General features: G+C 41.9%; 1 pseudogene across 1 annotated transcript; it reads right to left on the bottom strand.

Moving 5' to 3' along the window:
* Positions 1–6136: 6136 nt before the first annotated feature.
* Positions 6137–6654, bottom strand: LOC308611674 (ferritin light chain-like; annotated as a pseudogene). Its single transcript has one exon. The product of its transcript is annotated as a ferritin light chain-like (transcript).
* Between the last annotated feature and the right edge of the window lie 1962 nt (positions 6655–8616).

The raw sequence follows: 8616 nt of genomic DNA, 5'->3' as shown, positions 1-8616 counted from the left end.
AGAACTAGATGCTTACAACTTCTGGGTATAGAACCTTCTCAAATTATTATCCCTTATTCAGTTAGTCAACAAAATTGGCTTTTTCAACATAGTAATGAATGGGGTCTTGCTCTTGCAGGATTTTCAGGTGCCTTGGAATGCCATTACCCTGCTGATAAATTGATCCAATTCGACAAAGTTAACTGTTATATCTTTCCTTCTATAATTAGGCAACAGCCTATTCCTCATGTACCTTTGGTTTTTACAGACGGTTCTTCTTCAGGAGGGGCTACTGTAATCACTGACGACGGAACAAAACTCATTAAACAAACTTCCTTGACTTCAGCTCAACGTGTTGAACTGTATGCTGTCATGATGGCTTTTAAACATTTGCCTTCTATATCTTTTAATTTGTTTTCTGATAGTAAATATCTTATCAGCTTATTATTTCTTCTGGAGACTGTGACCAGAGGACATACTAATGACCCTGAATTATCATCCTCTTTTCGTTTGCTTCAACAGCTTATTCGTTCCCACGATGGCCGTGTTGCAGCTCTGCATATCCGTGCTCATTCTAACTTGCCTGGTCCATTGTCTAAACTTAATGTGACTGCAGATGTTTTAACTCGATCTAAACGTGATCTTTATCCTGTGCGTTTTCCTCCCAAAAATAAAGTTAAAGTTACTCTTCCTCCTCAGTCTCTTTTCCCTAAAGCAGGACATATCCCAAATTACCGTCCTCCTCCTTTCCGTTCGTCATGCTGTCAAGAATGGCTAAGGTATTGCATTCATTATCTTCATACTGTTGATACTCATGGTCCATGTCCTGGACACCCTCATATTATGGTAAGTTATGATCAAACTGCTTCACAAGCAGCACAGCAGTCGCATGCTTTACACCATCAGTCGGCGGCTACGTTACGCAAAGAATTTTCCCTTACTCGTGAAGCCACCCGACAAATTGTTAAGCAATGCCCACAGTGCTTACCTCACCTTCCTGTTCCACATTATGGTGTTAATCCTCGTGGATTATTACCTAGTTATTTATGGCAAATGGATGTTACTCATAGCCCGTCTTTTGGGAAATTACAATTTGTTCATGTCACTATTGATACTTATTCTGGTTTCCTCTGTGCTACAGCACAGACCCGAGAAGCTACTAAACATGTTATCACTCATTTATTACACTGTTTTGCTTTTGTGAACCTTCATTTTACAGGAACCAACATTACTCTTACAGGCCCGGCTACCAGCCGACGAGAGGATCTTAAGGATACCATCATTTGGTATAAAAATGGGCAAGCTATTAATATTAGAGGTCGAATCTCATATGCCTCGCCACTTTGGGATTCCGCTATTACTATAGCCAAGGTTCCAGGTGAAGATTCAGGAAATTATTTCTGTATGAAGCATTTACTTGGAGGACAAGGGATACTTATAGTTGGACATAAGGTTACTATTCTTAACAGAAAATCAAAACCTCAATTTCCTCCTTTTATGACCATTAACTTTGCTGGATCCAATTTTGAATGTTGCAATGCATCTTGGAATAATAACCAAATATGGTGTACTACAGATCATACCAAGGGGTCAATTCTTCTCTCTTCTATTCCCATCATAGATAGGTTTATCACATTTCAAAAGAACTGGGATATATGGAAACTAGCTCTAACTTATTCCAATACACCTGTTATAACTTGTGTTGCTCCTCCATATACACTTTTGATTGGTTCTATTAACATTGGTAATTCTTCCAAAGGAGGATATAATATTAGCTGTGTTCATTGTATTTTTAGCAGTTGTATGTTCCCTTCTGCAGGAACACAATCTGTGCTTATACTAAGGCAACCCATATATGTTATGGTGCCTGTACATCTGAGAGAACCTTGGTATGAAGATACTGGAGTACAGGCATGGGTGGAACTCTCTAAAGCCTTGCAGAGAAGGAGACGCTTTATTGGGTGGCTAATAGTAAGTTTACTTGCCTTGGCTGCTCTGTCTGCTACCGCGGCTACTGCCCGTCTTGCTCTTTCACAGAGTATTAATCATGCTCACTTTGCTAATCAATTATCTCAAAATACCAGTCTTGCTTAATCTTTACAAAGTCACATAGATTTACAGATTAATAACAAGTTAGATGAATTTAAAAACGCAATTTTGAGGATTGGAGATCAGATGGCAGCATTAAAATTGAGGATGCGTTTAGCTTGTCATGCAAAGTATACGTGGATTTGTGTTATTCCTTACAAGTACAATGACTGTATTTGGGAATGGGAAAAAGTAAAAATGCATCTGCTGAATGTTTGGTCAGATAATAATATTAGTCTTGATCTTAAGAAATTAAATGCTGAAATTCAGGATATACAACATGCACATCTTGATGATATTTCACCAGAAGATGTAATTCAAACTTTACTGGATCATTTAAAGTGGTTAAACCCTTAGTCGTGGATTACTAGAGGGTTGTCAGGAGTTATTACCCTGGCCATAATTTGCCTATTATTGATAATAATCTTCTCATGTCTGTTTCGTATCCTCATGCTTCAGTATACTACTCTCGGCACTAAGCTTCATGGAATTATTTTGCAGCAAAAATTAAAAAATAAAGAAGGGGGACCTGTGGGAAGCAATCAGCCTTGAGAGCAGGCTACAGACATGCCAGGCATGCCGCTGCTGCTCGAAGGGACTGTCCCTACTTGTTCCCCTCCTTGTTCCATTCCACGGGAGATAAATCACCAGGGTCCAGAAATCAGAAAGTATGTAAAATGAGACAAGCCAATCTGTCTCCACCCTGCACGTGCAGGTTATTTTGGATGATTCTGGGTTTATGGGTTTTCTGCCAGGGAAGTTAACCTTGAGCCGAGACAGTCATTAGATAATGTAAACCACCGTCTGGCAACCTTCCCTTTTCTAGTCTATATAATCTGCAACTGTAGCATAATAAAACTTGCCTTGCAACCGTCAGTTGTCTTGGTCCTTCTGACCCCATTCGTCGGTGCTACTTCAGTTCCTTACCCCGTCCCTTCTGACCCTGGGCGGTGAAATCCTCTTTCTGAGGCTGGTCCGTGGCACATATGAATATGTTTTTGTCTTGCTGTACTGCACATATGCTGTCTAGTAACAGATATTTTGTCTGCTATTAGTGTTTTAGATTATGTCTTTCCAAAGCGCTGAGGCAGTGCACCTATTTTGATGTTGCAGCTGATGCCTGAACGTATCCTAGCTGACAAATTATTGATTAATAAAAACATGAATTTCTGAAAGATTTGTACTGTTAACCAAAATCTGAGCAAGGAGTCTCAAATGTAATTCTTAGCCAGAATTACATGTTAATGAACCATTTAACAGTGTAAATCAAGGAACATCAATGTAGGGATTTCTTTTCATTTATTTCTTACCTGCTTGAAATATCAGTTAAAGGTTGCCAGCTTGGTTGCAGATGAACAGACATTTGAAGTTCCCTGAACTACGTAATGTGGAATAGGATAGTAGACTTCCAACGCCCTCAAGGCTGTGACCTTGCAGCCATTTTACATAGCACATCATCCTCCTATAGGGATGAACCTTTCCCTGGCCCAAAAAGTAGCCACTCCGTTGAAGCTTTGCTTATTGTAACAGGCTTTTGTTTCCAGGTTACATGTCTGTGGAAGACTTAATTCTGAATAGAGATATAGATATTACTGGAAACTAATTGTTTTTGCTATTATACTCTGCTTTATCAAAAAAGTAAAACATTTAAATTGTGCTACAAAAATTCAGATGTCTTACAATCTTTAAACAATAAATGAATGAATTGCCCTTAAAAAAAAGAATTAAGCAGTTAGTTAAGCTGTTGGTCCCACATCAGACAAATTATCCTTATACCTCCTGTCAATATTGTTAACAGAGACTGTTATTTTATTAATCCTTATGATCCCATGATTCTTTCTTTCATGTTTCGGGGCACAGCAGGTGAGAGAGTGGGTTTGTTAAGCTGGGTGGGTTTATCCTTCTTTTATGCGTTCATTCAATTTTCTGTTCATTTACTTATTGTATACATATGGCAATAGAAGCTGCTAAGGCAATCATTGCTATTCTGCAAAACAACAAGGCACAGAAGCAGATGTCTTATTTCCGAGATTTCTCCCCCCAGGATTATTATGATTAAAGATCCTTTCCCCCCACTCCCTGGAGAGGACAAGGGGCTGCTCGCTGGAGGATTTTTAATGACTTGGGGAAAGGCTCAAATATCCCCCCATTATGGTAATCCACCCCAGGGGCAAACCACACAAGAATATTATGAATTTATTTTATTTTTCTATCCTTGCAAAGGTAATACTCAGCTCATTAGAATATGAAAACTATACTGTCAAATTTCAGAATTACATGGATGAAGAAAATCACCAAAGTGGCATCATATCATGTGTGTTATAGCTGTATTTACTATATTGACTATATTAAATATGTTGTGTTATCAATGTATTGTATAACTATATATTGAAAAGGCAAAATGCTGTAACGTATTTCAGAGAAAATAATTATGTTGGCCAACCCCAAATTGTACATTGTAGACGGGTCCTAGGAAAAGAAGATTCAATTCATAGTGAACAAGAGGTTAGCTTCTGTTTTCAGCCATGTGCTATTTCAAGAATTAAACATCATGAATAATACAGGATATAAGAGGAATAGTCTAAAGATGGAAAAGCACATTTTGATTAGGAAAGAGAATTTAAGTCTTTTTTTTTTTAAGGAAAACTGCCTTATTACTATGAGATAAGAAAATTGTTTCCTTCTTTTCTTCCTTGCTTTCTTCTTCTTTTTTTTAACCTTTTTAATTTTGGATATTTGACCTCTAAGCTGAGATGACTGAAAATGCCTCCTCTGGGCATCAACCTTTTTGAAAGACTTTTTCCCCCTCCCTGAGGGCTATTTGTCTCTTGGAGGCTTTGTCTACATTACTCCTCAAGAGGCAAGCATTTGTCCTTGCACTAAATGCTGACATCTCCTGATAAGAGGGAAGCTGCAGAGTAGAAGAATTGAAGGTCAGTATGTTGATATTGGTCTCAAGCGCATTGATGTACATTTGTGTATTGGGGAAGGGGAGTGAAGCTTGAGAGTGGGCCAGTGGGGAGGGGTAAATATTTTGTGATGCTGTCTACCTATGGGCTTATAAAGTTTATGGCTGCATTAGGAGGACAAGCATTACCATTAGCATGAAAAGTAGGGCAGACCTCAGTTGCAAAAGCTTCTAGCCATACACATAGGGCAATACGTAAATGATACACCTTATTGCATTCACCCATTCACCCTCCCCTGTTCACGCTAATTGGAAATTTCCATCCATTTCAGAGAAGTAACACAACTATCAATCATTTTCCCTGGCACGAATCTTCCAGGAGAAAGAAAATGGAATACACCTAGCGACAGAGCTCACGCACTAGTAGTCCATGTGTCTTAGATTTAATATCTGATGACTAGCTGCATTGAAGCCAAGAGGTGGTTCACAAAGTTGCTGCACATTAGAATCACCTGGGGAACTCTGAGACCTTCCCGTGCCCAGGCTCCTCCCTAGACCTACTGAATCAAAATCTCTGGGGCTGGGACCCAGACACCAATGTTTTTCTTCAAAGCTCTTTAGGTAATTCAAACGAGCAGCAAAGCTTGAGAACCAGCCCAATAATGGGAACAAACTTATTTCACACAGATAAAGTGGGGCAATTCATATGTTAAAAGAACGTGAATATATGTATATATTTCTTTTTTTTCACTTTATTCTGTTTGTATTTCAAATAGGCTTTTTTTTTTTTCCTTCTGCAAAAAGCATTATTGTTTCCATTTGGTCCAAGGCTTGGGAGAGGGCTCCAGGGCGGTTACAAAGCTGCCTAGTGGGGCCTCCCTGGTGGCGCAGTGGTTGAGGGTCCGCCTGCCGATGCAGGGGACGCGGGTTCGTGCCCCGGTCTGGGAGGATCCCACATGCCGCGGAGCGGCTGGGCCCGTGAGCCATGGCCGCTGGGCCTGCGCGTCCGGAGCCTGTGCTCTGCAACGGGAGAGGCCACAGCAGTGAGAGGCCCACATACCGCAAAAAGAAAAAAAAAAAAAAAAGCTGCCTAGTGGCTGCAGAGCGGGGCTTCAGGCAGAAGCTCTGACGCCAGAGGGTCTCCTCAGACGCGGCTGGACTTCAGAGACTCCTGTTTGGCTCGAGGGTGAGCCTTTCAAAGAGATACTCGCCCAGCACAGCCTGCGGACCAGCCAGCCTGCGGAGGTTGGTCAGGTGGTCTCCCATCTTCTGGATGAGTTTTACCTGCTCCTCCAGGAAGCGGCTCTCCAGGAAATCACAGAACTGGGAGTCTGCACGGGCAGGACCCAGGGCGCGCAGATCCGTTAGTGCCTGGTTCAGATTCTTCTCCCTAAGAATGGCGGCTTCCACAGCATCCTGGGTTTTACCCCACTCATCCTGAGAAGGCTTCTGCGCATCCTGGAAGAGGGCGCGGCCGCAGCACTGGTTTTGCATTTTCAAGAGGCGCTGGGCGCCCTCACACTTCTCCTCAGCCAGTTGGCGAAAAATGTGGCCCATACTGTCCAGAGTCCCATTGTTGCTGTCGAAATAGATGCTCAGAGAGAGGTAAGTGTCCACAGATGCATGTTGAACAGGCGGTGGACGGCGGCCTCCACCTCGGTGGAATAATTCTGACGAACCTGTGAACTCGTGGTTGATCAGTGATAAGGAGCTAAGCTCAAAAACTGGTGTTGGCCTGTCCTGGAGGCTGAGGATAGCTGAGTGTCTGATTCCAAAGGTTGCGAAAGGAAGAAAGGTTGGAAGGTGGTCGGGGGCTGGAGCAAGGAGCGTCCCTGGGTCTGTTCATTCCAAACACTGTTGAAGCAAAAGACAGATCTGCAGGACTGCCGAACGCACTGCCTCAAATAGGCTTTGATATAAATGAACAAGAAGTCCAAGCAAGGACAAAACTTACCCTTCCTCCCACCAAAATAGCTGGTGATACTAGAATCTAGATCTGGGAAGGGATTCTTCCATTGCTTTCTTAACATTCCAAGCCACTAGAGCAGTGGTTCTCAAAGTATGGTCACCTTGTAACCAAGCAGTACCCTATGGGGCCTTCCTAGGACAGACCCATCCCCCATATCCTCTATTGTAGTTTCTCTCTGAAGTACTCAGATAATAGTATCTCAGGCATATTTCTTGAGTTTTCAGATGCTAAAAACCACCACCCAATGGAAGAAATGAACTCCTTGATGATCATGAGCACGTAGCCCTCAGACCTCCTGGCACCTAAGGATGGATAATGTTACCTGCCTTGTGGCCTCAACATCAGCCAGTCAGAGGATTGTGCACCAGCTGATCACATGCCCTGGGATGTCCCTCCCTCACCTGGCCTTTAAAAATGCTTTGCTGAAATCCTTTGGAGATTTCAGGGGTTTTGGAACACGGACCACCCCTCTCCTTGCTCGATCCTGCAATAAACCTTTCTCTTCTCCAGACTCCAACCTTTAGGTTTGTTTGGCCTCACTGTGCTTCAGACACATGAACCTGCATTCAGTAACAACTTGACCAGCTTTACCAGCGTCCCCTGATAATGTGTCAGATATTCAAGTTTTAGGGCCCTATCCCAGCCCTATGGAATCAGCAACTCTAGTGGGGCTCAGTGATCTCTGTTATAACAGGCCCTCCATATGATTTTTATTCACCTTAAAGTTTGAAAATATCTGCATTGTCAGCTGGCCAAAGTGTCCACCAGCAGGTGAAGGGGAGTGATGCCTGGAAAAGATAGGGAGTAGCCAAGGCAAGTACAGCAGCATTTGCCGTGGTAGTAATGGAGAATGCCTTTTCTCCACTGGTTGGCACAGACTAGTATCTGGGAGCAGTGGCAGGGTTATTTAGGATGCTTTACAATTCAATGTAGTGACCGCTGTCCTGGTTTGCCAGGGACTTCCCCTGTGTGAACACTTAAAACCTCATCCTGGCAAACCCCTTAGCCCTGGATTTGAAAAACTTAGGGAATAACATGAAATTTAGGGGAAACATGATCTAGGATTTGGGCGAGTCACAAGTGCTAATTAAAGCTAAGCAAGTATGGTCAGCATCTAGCCTTCTTTACCCCTTTGTGGGAAGGTAAATCTGATTGGGTGAAAGGACTTATTGTTAAGAAATCTTTGTAGAAACATCCCCTTCTGCTTAGTCTGCTGGTTCTCAGTTCTGGCTAGACACTGGCATCGTCTGAGGAGATTTAAAGTTATTTTATTGGTCTAGGATGACCAACAGTCAGTGTGAGGGTTTTTAAAAAGTGCTTCAGATGATTCTAATATGCAGCCAAATTTAGGTGCCACTGCTTAAGCTTTTGAACCACTGCTACATATTTTCACCTCATCTTCCTATGAGAATATCCAACTGTAGTTGAGGTTTGTTTGTTTTTCTTTTTCTTTTTTTAACTCTCTTATTATAAGATTTACTGTCTTAAATAAGATTGAATGTACAGAAAATCCTGCTAGTCCATCTGGTACAGCTAGATACTTAGAATAATATCGTTAAGATATATACCATTTAAGTACTGTGACTGGCCTTTTTAAAATTAACATATGCATTGAATTAGTACAATCTCTTTTGAAGTTGTCATGTTGGGGAGCTATACCTGTAATCTGCTG

The sequence above is a fragment of the Mesoplodon bidens genome, assembly GCF_964165515.1.
Source record: "Mesoplodon bidens genome assembly, contig: HAP1_SCAFFOLD_1200, whole genome shotgun sequence".
NCBI lineage: Eukaryota > Metazoa > Chordata > Mammalia > Artiodactyla > Ziphiidae > Mesoplodon > Mesoplodon bidens.
This window is presented reverse-complemented; position numbering and strand designations above follow the sequence as displayed.